Genomic DNA, 13513 nt, shown 5'->3' with positions numbered 1-13513 from the left:
CACAATTTTTGGACAAATTATTTTGGAAAAGTTAGGTTTTCCTCTAATGGAATCTCTTTGTCTAGATTCTGAACAGTTCTCGTTGGTGATGGGGATGCTATTCCTGCCTCTTCTTGGGCTATCATGAATAGTTACCACAGAAATTATAGAAAAAAACTGAATCCTGTTCAGATTGCTCATGTGTGTCCAATTGAGATCCCTCCGAGTGTAGTATTAATTCTTCTATGGAGCAACCTGTTCTTTTCTCCCTTGAACTAAAATCAGATAAATAGATTTCAGCGGATCTGAATCTCATGTTATTCTATCCTTTTTATTAGGTTTAAGTGATGAACTTCTTTTATGCTTATGATGTGGTGATCGTGATCCCTTTTTATGGTGGTCTGAATCTCTCCTTCATGACATCTTCTTTCTGAATCTTCCATTGTGTATTTATGAAGAGGTAATAGTGCAGTAATGATGCTGTGTCTGCATGGCGCAGTGATGGCGGCATATATTCATAATGCAGTGATGGAGCCCTGCGCTTCTGGCGTTGGGATGGCGCAGTGTATTCATGGTGCTGTGACGGCGCGGTGTATTTCTGGCACAGTGATGGCACTGTGTATTTATGACATGATGATGGGGATGATGACGTGCTTGCATAGCGAGATGACGACACCTTATATTTATGGTACTTTATCGGTGCTGTATATGTGTGGAATGGTGAATGCTCTCCATAACTGTAGGATGATGTACATTCACAGTCTTCTTGTCTTATTACCCATGATCTTCTCTTCCCACTTTCAGGATTTTTCAATTTTTCATTTATACACGATTTCTCAGAACGTACAGATATATCGGGCTTATTAATTGAGGTGACATTTTTCAGTTTTTTACCCTCAATGCACCTGCCAGGATTCATCTTTTCACATTCTCCTTCCTCAGATGATGAGGCTGACACATTTTCCCCTACTTTTATCAATTTGCCAGGTTTAGAAGACTTTACAGTTTTTCTCTTCTTACCTTTGGGACCCTGTGAGTCCAGCGAGGCATCCCTCTCCTTTCTTTTAATTGGGATCTCCTAATTCCATTTGGAGTTTATAAAATCGGTATTTTAAAGCCATGGGAGACATTCTCCTGCAAGGGCCGCAGTTGGTAGGGTCTTGCTGTGCTCCCAGACAGCTAATACATACAGTACACAAATCTTAGGCACTCATTCGTTTGGGGCACTTTTGGCATAACTTAAATGGAGCCTTACCTTTGGCCTCCATGTGTCTCTTTTTTCTCTTTCCTCTTTCTCACTGCTTTTTCTTTTTTAGTTGCGTTAACTTCTGGAAGAGCATTCGACAAAATGTCCACCTTCATCAGCGGAAAACTGACTAGATTCAAGTGGTAACGGGCAGTAGGCACTACTGTGCAGGCTCCAAAGATTCTTCTAGAGAATTTTGGAGCTAAGGAAGAGTTAATTGGTTCACCATCAGCGCTGTTGGTGACGTCACCCAACAAGTGTGGCTGTTTGGGCATGTCCACAGAGAACCTTCTCTTTTCTTCTGTTTTGGCTGTTCTCCAGAATCCTCATGCTCATACCTGGGAACTCTCTGGATTTGACCTGGAGACTCGGTTTAGAGACATACCTCCAGGTCTCCAGGAGAGTACCCAGGATCTCCGAGGTGCTAGAAATCACCATTTCTGCTCAACTGCAACTTCTTTCCTCAGCCTATGCTAAAGAGATGGCGGGTACTAGGATGGAGTCTGAGGCAGGAAGAAGCTCTTCTGCCAATTCTCTTCTTTTGGCTGCTGATTTGTTCTAGCTATCACAATGAACCAATCAGCAGTGAGAGGCAGGGAAGCACTTCTAGTCCTGCATAGATCAGGGTAAACAAATGGAGAGATGGTAACAGAAATTACAGGCGGTATGATAGAATGAGAGATCCAAGGAGGGGGGGGGGGGGAGTGTGTGAGTGTGTATGGAGGGGGGGGGAGGCATAAGAACATAAGAAATTGCCATGCTGGGTCAGACCAGGGGTCCATCAAGCCCAGCATCCTGTTTCCAACAGAGGCCAAAACCAGGCCACAAGAAGCTGGCAATTACCCAAACACTAAGAAGATCCTATGCTACTGATGCAATTAATAGCAGTGGCTATTCCCTAAGTAAACTTGATTTATAGCAGTTAATGGACTTCTCCTCCAAGAACTTATCCAAACCTTTTTTGAACCCAGCAATACTAACTGCACTAACCACATCCTCTGGCAACAAATTCCAGAGCTTTATTGTGCGTTGAGTGAAAAAGAATTTTCTCCGATTAGTCTTAAATGTGCTACTTGCTAACTTCATGGAATGCCCCCTAGTCCTTCTATTATTCGAAAGTGTAAATAAACCAGAGAGAAGATTGGTATTGGCTAATCACAAACTGTAACACTCAAAAAACAGAAAGCAAAGACACTCAAAAAATGTTCCCTATGTCAAGATCTTAATCTATCTGTACACTACATTGCAAGGGGTTCGATGGTCTTGTGCTGCCATTTGTAATGCTTCTTTAAAACTTTATCGACCTACAAGGCCTTTCAGATCTGCTGAATCTCAGGAGTAATTATTTTATATTCAAGGCCCAGAGCAGTCTTGTAATGTAATCCCTGAAATTTTGACCTAATCTAGAACACTAATCCATTTTGAAGTGGCTGATCCAACATGAAAGGCAGGATATAAATATTAAATTAAATTGAGCATGTGGTATTTGATGAAAGGGACTAAGTTCTATACTCCTTGACATCAATATTAAGCTGCAGGAAGTCTGGGTAAATTATCCTTAGACAGGATATTCAGCAACAGTATACTTGGATATACTTGGATCAAAGTTATCTGGATAAGATTGTCCAAATAACTAGGATTACGATCATAGCACAACCAAACCAGATAACTATGCCCCAGCCTGGAATGCCCCCAGTTTATCCAGATAAATTTATCTAAGCAATGAGTTACCCGGGTATAATTTAGCCACTTAGAGGGGATAAAAATTTAAATCGAGGGGGGGGGGCGCTCTCGCCGTGGAGCAAGATGGCCGCATGACCTAGAGCTCCCGTCCAGCCCGAGCCCAGCACCCGCTGAAACCGCCCTTCAAAATAAAAACACAGGCATCAAATCTCCCAAAACGGCATGCGGGAACAGCCGAGATGGCCCAGCGCAAAAAAGGGCCCGATTTCAAGCAGTTTGCTTTTTCTAAAATCGCCGACATGGAAGAAGGGCCTGGGAGCACGCTTGAAGCCTCGGACCCGAGTGAGCAGGTACCTGAGGGTGAGCGTGATTCGGGGGGAGCGACGGTGGCAGCGCCCGATCTCCCCACGAGGGATGAATTTTGCAGATGGTTTGGGGACCTTAGAAAAGAAATGAAAGATAATAAAAAAGAACTCTTATCCTCCATAGAACAATTAAAAGAAGACATGGCGGATATAGGGAGACGAGTGGATGACTGTGACATGCGCCTAGATGCGCAATCAGAAAAGCTTGAAAGTCTACACAAATCAGTTCAAAATGTCACACATGACTCAGAAGATATGCTTCCACGAAAGGACATCGCCACCTATCCCATGACTTTTTACTTTTCCTAGAAGCCAGTTGGAGGGTTGGAGTGGTGGGAGTGAAGAGATTTATGTACAATGATCAGTGTTTTGTAGTGGATGCGGGAGAGTATGGGGAGCCAGTATAGATCTCTGAGGATGGGAAACAAATAAAAACCTGGCTATTTGAACAGGCTTTTGTGATTTAACTGAATCAATTCTTTAAATATATAGATTTAGTAGATACAAGAAGGTTGGTAAAGGGCTAAAAGGGTGAAACCCAGATGGATAATTGATTGTGGAGGAGGGTAAATGTATGAGTACTAGAGTAGAATAGAAGGGGGGAGAGGCAAGGGAATGAATATTAGGATGAAGGGCTGAACAATAGGAAAGTAATGGGGGTTCTATTATGATGTATGTAAAATGGTTGGTTAATTGTTTATTGATGATGTAAGATGATTTAATATATGTTTTTTTAATTTGATGTATCTGAGGCTGCTACTGCAACTCAATTTATTGTAAACCGCCTTGAAATGAATTTGAAAGTCGGTATAAAGATAGATAAATAAATAAATAAATAAATAAATAAATATGTTCATGTCTATGGGTATTCGCAATATGTCGTGCTGTAGCATTTTGCAGCATTTGTAGTGGTTTTATCGTGGAGTAGGGGAACCCTAGGAGGAGTGCGTTACAATAGTCTAATCTGGATGAGACGGTGGCTTGGATTACTGTGCGGAAGTCTGGGGAATGTAGTAATGGTCTGAGTTTTTTAAGCACGTTGAGTTTGAAAAAACCTACTTTTAGAATGGAGTTAACATATTTTTTCATGTTTAGATGTTGATCGAGGAGAACACCAAGGTCCTTTACAAATGGTTGCATTGGGGAAGATATGGCATGGGGTCACTAGATAGTGGGGTGAGGGGAGGAGCTTCGGCGGAGATGAGTAGGAGTTCAGTTTTATTCGTATTGAGGGCAAGGTGGAGGTTGGTGAGCAGGGAGTTGATGTCTACAAGGCAATTTTCCCAGTGCTTCGTAGAGGCCTGGGAGTTTCCCTGGGAGTTTCCCTGACAGAGCAGACATGAGGGAACTGCATGGCTTGGCTGGCCGCAATACATACACAGGCCTGATCTTTTCTGATAACGTGTCTCCTTAGCAGATAGGTGACTGCGACCCAGTTGCATCGGTTCTTCCTCTTCGGTACTGGGATTAGGAGCAGTCTGAGCAATGGGTGTTGGGCGAGTACGTGAAGTGCTGGATGGCATCTTTTTGATTCCCTTAGTCTCGTGCGACCTTTCATGCAGCCGACGATTAATGCGAGCGGCCAGGTCGATGAGGGAGTCCAAGGTCTCTGGAAATTCAAGTGCTGCTAGTTCGTCTTTGATGTGAGAACTTAGATCCTCCAGGAATATAGCACGCAGGCAACCCAGGACATATTCAGTCAGAGGTCTGGCACCTTGTTGTAGGTGCAGTAGTGCGGATCCAGCGATGGTCTTGCGAGTGGGGTCATTAAATACGAAGTGAAAGAGGGCAAGGAAGCCCGACAAGTCATTGAGGATTGGATCCATTCGCTCCCAAAGGGGTGACACCCAAGCCAAAGCTTTCCCATCAAGGAGAGGTAGGATGTATGTAGTTTTAGACACTACATCAGGAAATACGCAGGTTGCAAGGAAAAGTGCATGCTGCACTGATTTTATAAGCCTCTGCATAACAGGAGGTCGCCTGTAAAGTGAGGGGGTGCCGGCAGTGGTACCGTGGTCCGGAATGGCATCGCCTGTGAAGCGGAAATTGGTTTGGCAGGTGTCGAGGCGGAATCCAGTTGGGCACTTAATTGGTTGGTTTCCAATACCTTTTGTTGCTCAGAGATTCATTGGGCCAAGCCAAGTGTTGTGCCCTTCGGTCACAGATGGCTGCGACTTCTCATGCTCACCTCCTTTTTCTTTGCACCGTCAATGATTGGGAGAATGGCGGCCTCCGCCAACCATCGCCGACTTCCCCGGTGTCCTCGGGACAGCATGGGCGCTGCCAACCGCCATCTTACTTCCGGAATCACCTAGGCGCGCGCACGCATGCAGGGTCTCCTTTTGTGTACATCATGGTGGGAAACTCGAGGGCGTCCCCTCCTACTGACATCAGCCCACTGGTATACTTAAGTCGACCGGCCCACTGCTAAGACGAGTTAGCAAGCAGTTCTCTCGTTGTGTAATTCCGCTCCACATTGGGATCTTCTGTTCCAGCAGTTCCTCGTGGCATTCGGACGCTCCGGGTACCCACTCCTCGGGGGTCCTTCCATGTCTTGGTTATCCGCTCCTTGGAGGGCCTCTCTGCCTTGGACTTCTCTATACCTATTTCCTTGGGTTCCAGCCCTGGAACTTCCTTGTGTACCTTCTTCAACACTCTACATCATCTACTCCACTGAAGCTTCAACGGTTACCCTGTGCCTCGGGCCACTACCATTCTTCAGTGCACAACCTCTACCTATCTTGAGCTTCAAGATATTGCTGCACCTACGTACGATCCTCTGCTACCTTACCATCCACAGTATAATACAGCTATCGTTGGCATACCCCGTGCTGCGGGACACTACCGGATCTGTGTCCAGAGATATCTACACCTGTCTACAGGAACTCTCAGCGTACCCTGTGCTGCGGGCCACTACCATATCTACACTCAGAAGTATCATCATCTACCTACAGGAGTCTCCTGGTGTACCCCGCACTATGGGCCACTGCCAAATCTTCTCATCTGCAGTATCATCTTACTATCCTACGTAAGAACTGTATTTGCATCTCCCTCTCCTCGGGTCCTGCATTATCTTTTTCCATCCTTAATAAAGTCTCTCTCACAGCTGTGTCCTACATCGCTGAGACCACGCCCACCGACGGTAAGGCTCACAGGGCTCCTCCCTGTGGACGGAGACATCTCTCACCTAGAAGATAGTCATTGAGGATGATAGTTTTCTTTGTGAGAGACTGTGCGATGAAGAGGGTTAGTGAGAATAGCGTTAGTCCCAGGAGTTGAGTAAGGGGGAGGTCATGATGGGGATAAGTGTCCTAGTTGAGTGGATCTGTGGTTGTAAGGGAGGTTTTTTTGGAGCGAGGTGACGGTGATATAAGATGGGGATTGGGTATGCTTGCATCATTTTCCTCGTGTTGAGGCGCTTGTGTGCGACGGGTAAGGTGGTTTCAGTGCTCCAACGTGGAGACTGCGGTTGAAAGGGCAGCTTAGATAATTAGGGGGAGAGATAGCGAGGCTGATCTGGATGTTGCAGCGAGGGTTCACGTCACCAGAGACGGCAGGTAACTGGAGATCAGCTGATAACTTACTTATTTATTTATTTATTTATTTAACGCTTTTTATATACCGGCATTCGTAGGACACATCATGTCGGTTTACAGGTAACTGTGAAAGGAAATTACAATGAACGATGATAGAAGGCTAACTAGATAATATACGAAAGTACAGTGAGAGAGAGTTAACGAGCAGAAATACAACTTTGTTGAACAAAGTGGATTTTGATTATCCATATCAAGATTAGATAGGCATATGAACTTATAAACAATATTAAGGAGGCATGTGCACTTATGAATTTAGCATATGAACTTATAAGCGATATAAAGGAAGCAAGTGCACCTATGTACAATTAAAAGCAGGGGCAGGGGGAGGCAGGGTGGCTCTGCTTATCTTAGTGGGTTGTAGCTTATCTAGTTCCGTAGTCTTTTTTATTTATTTATTTATTTATTTATTTATTTATTTATAGTTTTTTATATACCGTGGCACGTAATGCACATCACCTCGGTTTACAGCAAACAGTAATTCAGCCAAAGGCTTTACAATGAACATAAGTGGAAAAAGCAAAGTGCTTATTTAACAGAAAAACTAGGAGTATACATATCAAATACATATGTGTAACAATATTAACTAAAGTCTGTCTTGAAGGGAGTTATTTCTAAGGAAAAGGAGGGTAAGGAAAAGGGGGAATCATAGTGGGGGGGAAGGGAGTCAGACCTGCACTGCTGGTCTGACTCTCTTACCCCCCCCCTCCCCCATGTCAGAGAGGGAGGGGAGTCAGAGGGGAAAGGGAAAGGCAAGGTAGAATAGAGGAATCAGGAATAGGTTGAGCAGCGAAGTATGTAATTGCATGAATCCCATCCTTCAAAGGAAGGCTTTTCTAAACAGCCATGTTTTTAGGTTATGTTTAAATTTTCGGTGGCAGGGTTCTTGGCGCAGATCCACGGGCATACTGTTCCACATTTTGGTTCCTGCTATGATGAGCGAATGTTCTTTAGTGGATGTAAGTTTAGTTAGTTTCGGAGAAGGGATCGGCAGTCTGGCCTGATGTTGGGATCTGATTGGACGGTTTGGTTTTTTGAAATACAGGTGCTCAGGAAACCATTGCATGTTTTGGTTATAGATGGCCTTATGAATCAGTGTAATCGATTTGTATATGATCCTGGATGCTACGGGTAGCCAGTGAAGTGATTGAAGCACAGGAGTGATGTGATCGTGGCGGTGCGTGTTGGTGATGATGCGCGCCGCTGCATTTTGAAGCAGTCTTCTAAAGCTGTGGACTACATGAAACTAGATGAGAATAGCACTGGCTGTGAAATTGCAAAGTGGTTGCCTCAGGAGGTTGCCATCAGCACCGGAACGCACAAAGGGGAAGGCCCTTTTGTCGCGCTCCTTAAGCGCACGACGCCAGGCGTGCGACTCCTGGCGCCATCATCGGCCCTTTAAAGGGCTCCGGGTCGCGCCTTCTGACGTCGGGGACGGTGGGCAGGCTTATTGCCGTTCGGAGGGGCGCTTGCGGCCGGGTTCGGGGCACGGGCCGAGGGCCTGGAGTGAGGCCTGAAGGAATCCTCCGCCCCTGACCCCAATGGGTCAGCGCCGATCGCGCGGGGCTGGCCGGCCGTGAAAGGCTGGCCTGGCGCCGTCGTCGGCCCTTTAAAGGGCTCCTGGTCGCACCTTCTGACGTCAGGGAAGGTGGGCGGGCTTACCGCCATTCAGAGGGGCGCTTGCGGCCGGGTTCGGGGCACGGGCCGAGCGCCTGGAGTGAGGCCTGAAGGAATCCTCCGCCCCTGACCCCAATGGGTCAGCGCCGATCGCGCGGGGCTGGCTGGCCGTGAAAGGCTGGCCTGGCGCCGTCGTCGGCCCTTTAGAGGGCTCCGGGTTGCGCCTTCTGACGTCGGTGAAAGTGGGTGGGCTTACCGCAGTTCAGAGGGGCGCTTGCGGCCGGGTTCGGGGCGCGGGCTTGGATTGAGGCCTGAAGGAATCCTCCGCCCCTGACCCCGATGGGTTAGCGCCGATCGCAAATAATGTGCCATCAATGTTAGACATCTGACAACACAGGGTCTTTGGCATCCAAAAATCACTTGGCAGCAGGGAAAGAGAAAGCAAATTGCACATTCTCCTTGATCAGATAGCCACAAAATGGTGCCATTTCACGCCTCCCTGGCTGAATAGTCATCAAAGATCAGAACGCAACTACCATTGTTCTTCAATTCCTTTATTGCACAATAGGAAGATAAAATGTTCTGCTTTTTGGCATAGTCAAGCACTCTGATCATTATAGGGTGAAGTTTAGCAGATAAATCACCATGGGTGCTGATTCTGTGGGCATGCTCAAAATGGATCGCAGGGGAATTATCAGCTATGCATTAAGACCATCAGCTGCAATTCGGGTATATTTTCTGAAATGTCCCAAATCGGAAATGTCCCAAATCGGAAATGTCCCAAATCGGAAACCTGGCTCAAAGAAACAGACATTGTCCTCCTGAACCAGCTACCTACACAATCCTACGACTTCCTATCCATTCCAAGACCCAAGAAAAGAGGAGGTGGCATCCTCCTCGCCTTCAAGAAACACCTTAATCTCAAACTCTCCCACACCACATCACCCTCCAAGCTAGAAATTGGCCTCTTCAAAGCCCCCTCACTGCAAATTTGTCTCATTTATGCCCCCCCTGGATCCATCGAACGGGACCCCTCCCCCCTAATTGAATTCTTATCTGCCAACATAAACATTGAAATCCCTTCCATCATACTAGGAGACTTCAACCTCCATGTCGATGCCACCCCCCTTACCCCTTCTTGTGAGGCATTCCTTACTGCACTCCAAGCTCTAGGCCTTAGACAAATTGTTGCCTCCCCCACCCACCAAGCTGGTCACTCCCTTGACCTCATATTCATCAACCACTGCTTCCTACCATCCCACCCCCCCCCCACCTGCTCCCCTGTACCTTGGTCCGACCACTTCCTCATAAAAGCCCTCCTCCCCCTTAACTTCCCCACTACACCCACTCCCTCAAACAACACCACCTTCACCTTCAGGAAACCCTGCTCCGGAGATGAACTGGCTCTTGCCATTTCCAACACCTCCACCAGCATTGACTGCTCTAGTCCAGAGACTGCCATCAAATCCTGGCTCAGCATGACTCTTGAAATTGCTGACAAACTATGCCCCATCTCCAGACGTAACATTACCCAACCCACAAAAAATCATCAACCCTGGTACACGACTGAACTAAGATCCCTAAAAAATACCCTCAGGCAGCGAGAGAGAAGCTGGCGTAAAGCCCCCTCACCTCAACTCGCCTCAAGTTTCAAAACTACCCTTCACCAATATAGAATAACCACCCTCAAAACAAAAAGAGACTACTTTTCAGCTAAGATCCACCAACACATGTACAACCCGAAAGCCCTTTTCAATTATGTTGCCAACCTCACCAAATCCTCTCAGCCCACTATCCCTGAGAATGATGCCTCCACTAAGAGCGAAGAAATCGCCCAGTATTTCCTCACAAAAATCACCAACATCCTCCGCAGATTTCAACACCCTTCTCCATCGACCTCCCCTTCCCCCTCCCTCCAACCTTCCCCCACTTCACCCACCCTCCAAACCCTTGACCTGACTTCCGCTAAAGAAGTGGAATCTATTCTCAGAAAACTCAAACCAGCTTCCCACCCTTCAGACACCATTCCCACAAAATCCCTCCTCTCCATCCCGAATACTATATCCAAACCCATCGCAGACATCATAAACTCCTCCCTCTCTTCAGGCTCTGTCCCAGATGCTCTCAAACAAGCTATTGTCAAGCCCCTCCTAAAAAAACCAACACTAGACCCTAAAGACCCCGCTAACTTCCGCCCTATCTCTAACCTGCCCTTCCTATCCAAAATTATGGAAAAGATTGTAAACATCCAACTTACAGAATATCTAGAAAGCAACAACATTCTGCATCCAGCCCAATACGGCTTCCGTAAATACCTCAATACAGAAACCCTCCTGCTCTCCCTCACGGACCACTTACTCATAGGCATGGACCGAGGCAACTGTTACCTCCTCGCCCTACTCGACATCTCAGCTGCCTTTGATACCATCAACCACAACCTCCTCATCAACTGGCTATCTGAAATAGGCATCTCAGGCCTAGCCCTACTATGGTTTAAATCCTATTTATCTAACAGAAAGTTCTCCGTCAAGATAGGAAACGCCAACTCCACACTCTACCCCTTGTCTCAAGGTGTCCCACAAGGCTCCTCCCTCTCCTCCACCCTTTTCAACATTTATCTCACACCTCTATGTCAGCTCCTCACAGACCTCGGCCTCAAATTCTACCTCTATGCAGATGACGTTCAAATCGTCATTCCCATTCACAACTCTCTCTCAGATGCCCTTGCCTTCTGGAACACATGTCTTGCCAACATAAATGACTTCCTCACCAACATCCACCTCGCTCTAAACTCCTCCAAAACAGAGCTGCTCCTTATCTCTCCTCACCTCTCTCCCAAACCTCCGATCTCCAACGATCTAGCTTTCAACGTCATAACACCCCAACCCACAGTAAGAGACCTTGGGGTTATCATAGATCAACAACTCAATCTCAAAAAACAGATCAACTCCATCCTCAAAGAAGGTTTCTTCAAGCTTCACATCCTGAAGAAACTCAGACCCCTCCTCCACTATTATGACTTCCGCACCGTCGTCCAAGCCACCCTCTCCTCAAAGCTGGACTACTGTAATGCCCTCTTCCTCGGCCTACCCTCCTCCACCACCAAGCCCTTACAAATGCTCCAGAATGCCATCGCCAGGGTCATCACCAACTCAAGGAAAGCTGATCACATTACCCCTATACTCAAAGAACTCCACTGGCTCCCCATCGCATCCCGAATTCTCTTCAAAATTCTAACCATAGTGCACAAGTCCATCCACTCGCACAATTCCAATTGGTTGGATGAACCCTTTCGTCCTATACGCACTGAACGACCCACTCGCACTGTCAACAAAGGCACCCTCTCCATTCCCCCTTTGAAAAAAGCCCACCTCTCCTCTACTAGGGACCGTGCACTATCCATTGCAGGCCCTAAACAATGGAATGCCCTCCCTACCACTCTCAGGCTAGAGCCATGTTACGCCAAGTTCAGAAAAAAACTTAAAACATGGCTCTTCCGACAAGCCTACCCTGATTAAGTACACTGACTTCCGCAAGTATCTTGCCTACGCCTTGTATATTCCTGTAAATAGTCCGTTGCAGTTTTATTTATTGCTTTAATTCCTCCACCTCCTGCTCTTTGTATACTCCTCCTTGTTCGCCCTCCCTGTTCATTGTAATTTCTGCCTTTTAAGTTACATTGTAAACCGGTATGATGTATGCATACTAATACCGGTATATAAAAGTTTTTAAATAAATAAAAATAAATCTTCAAGTTGTTATGGCAACTATGGTTCTCTAAATCATCAATTTTCACTTGCACCACTTGAACTGCTCACTCGAGGCTCTCCACTTGTCGATCTAGCGTTTGCACCTTAACAGCAGTGTCATGCATGCTCACTTTAATATCAGTGAAGCGCTTGGCAAAGTCAGACAGGTTAGCATCCACGGCTATAACAGAAGCATTTAATTTATCCAACTTGCCTTCCACGGCCACGATAACCCCTGCAGAGATCTCTAGGATAATAGCCGTTGCATCCCATTCAGCTTGGTTGGAAGGTGCAGCCGCCGCTATGTCTTGCTCCAGAACCACTGGCTTAGATTTCTCTTTGTTGTCCTTTGCCGTTCTCGTGGATATAATAAGCCACAGAACGGATTAACGTAGCTCCTACTTCATTATAAAGTGATATTTCCCGATGGCAGTATAAAAAAAAACGAGTTACAGACAGAAGGGAGGTGGCACCTGGAGCCTCAGCACAAAACATCTGCTTGGCTCACTGCGTCACCAGAAGTCCTGAGCCCTTTGTTTTTAAATATTAGTGTGGAGTGATTTATTCTCACACTTTTTGATTGTCTTAGAAACCTGGCCATTTAAGTTTCCCATCATTTCATTAGCGTGCGATAGTTTTTAAAACACATTTTTAAGGACTTTTTTTGACTAGCCAAAATTGTATCCATCTAAATTTTTCAGTATTTTATTGGATTAAAGTGTGTGATTGTGTTCAAGGAGCACATTTTAATTGCCCATTTTTAGGTCAATTACATTTAAAGTTTAAAAGGCGACCAGATTGTGTCCCACAATTAAAAGAAGGAAAGCTCTTCAAACTAGTGAAGTTCTGACAAATGAAGTCACTTGCAAGCACTTTTATTGAAACTGAAGATCGAAATTTGTGAGAGTGAAGATTATTCTTATCTTTTATTTGAACCGAAACAATTTAAAATGTTTGATTGTTTCTTTATTTAGATAAGCCCTGTTGCAGTATTCAAGCAAAACCTTGGCCACACCAGTGTTTTTTAAATTTCTTGATGTCTTTACATCTACGAGCCACTTGAGTTTGGAGGCATTTCCTGGAATATAACAAATATGTTACTCATTTTATAATTTTTGTGAACAAAACTTAACTGCATTATAGTAATGAGCACAAAAAATGGATCAACACAATACAGAAAGTGAAACAGAGGTTTTTTGACCTATGATTAAGAAAAAACATTTAGGTTTTTTTTACCTGTGTGCTCAGTTCTGAGGTCTTTTTCCTACAAATTTCTCCATA

The sequence above is a fragment of the Rhinatrema bivittatum genome, chromosome 14, assembly GCF_901001135.1.
Source record: "Rhinatrema bivittatum chromosome 14, aRhiBiv1.1, whole genome shotgun sequence".
Lineage (NCBI taxonomy): Eukaryota > Metazoa > Chordata > Amphibia > Gymnophiona > Rhinatrematidae > Rhinatrema > Rhinatrema bivittatum.
The sequence above is the reverse complement of the archived record's forward strand: the minus strand, read 5'-3'. Positions refer to the sequence as shown.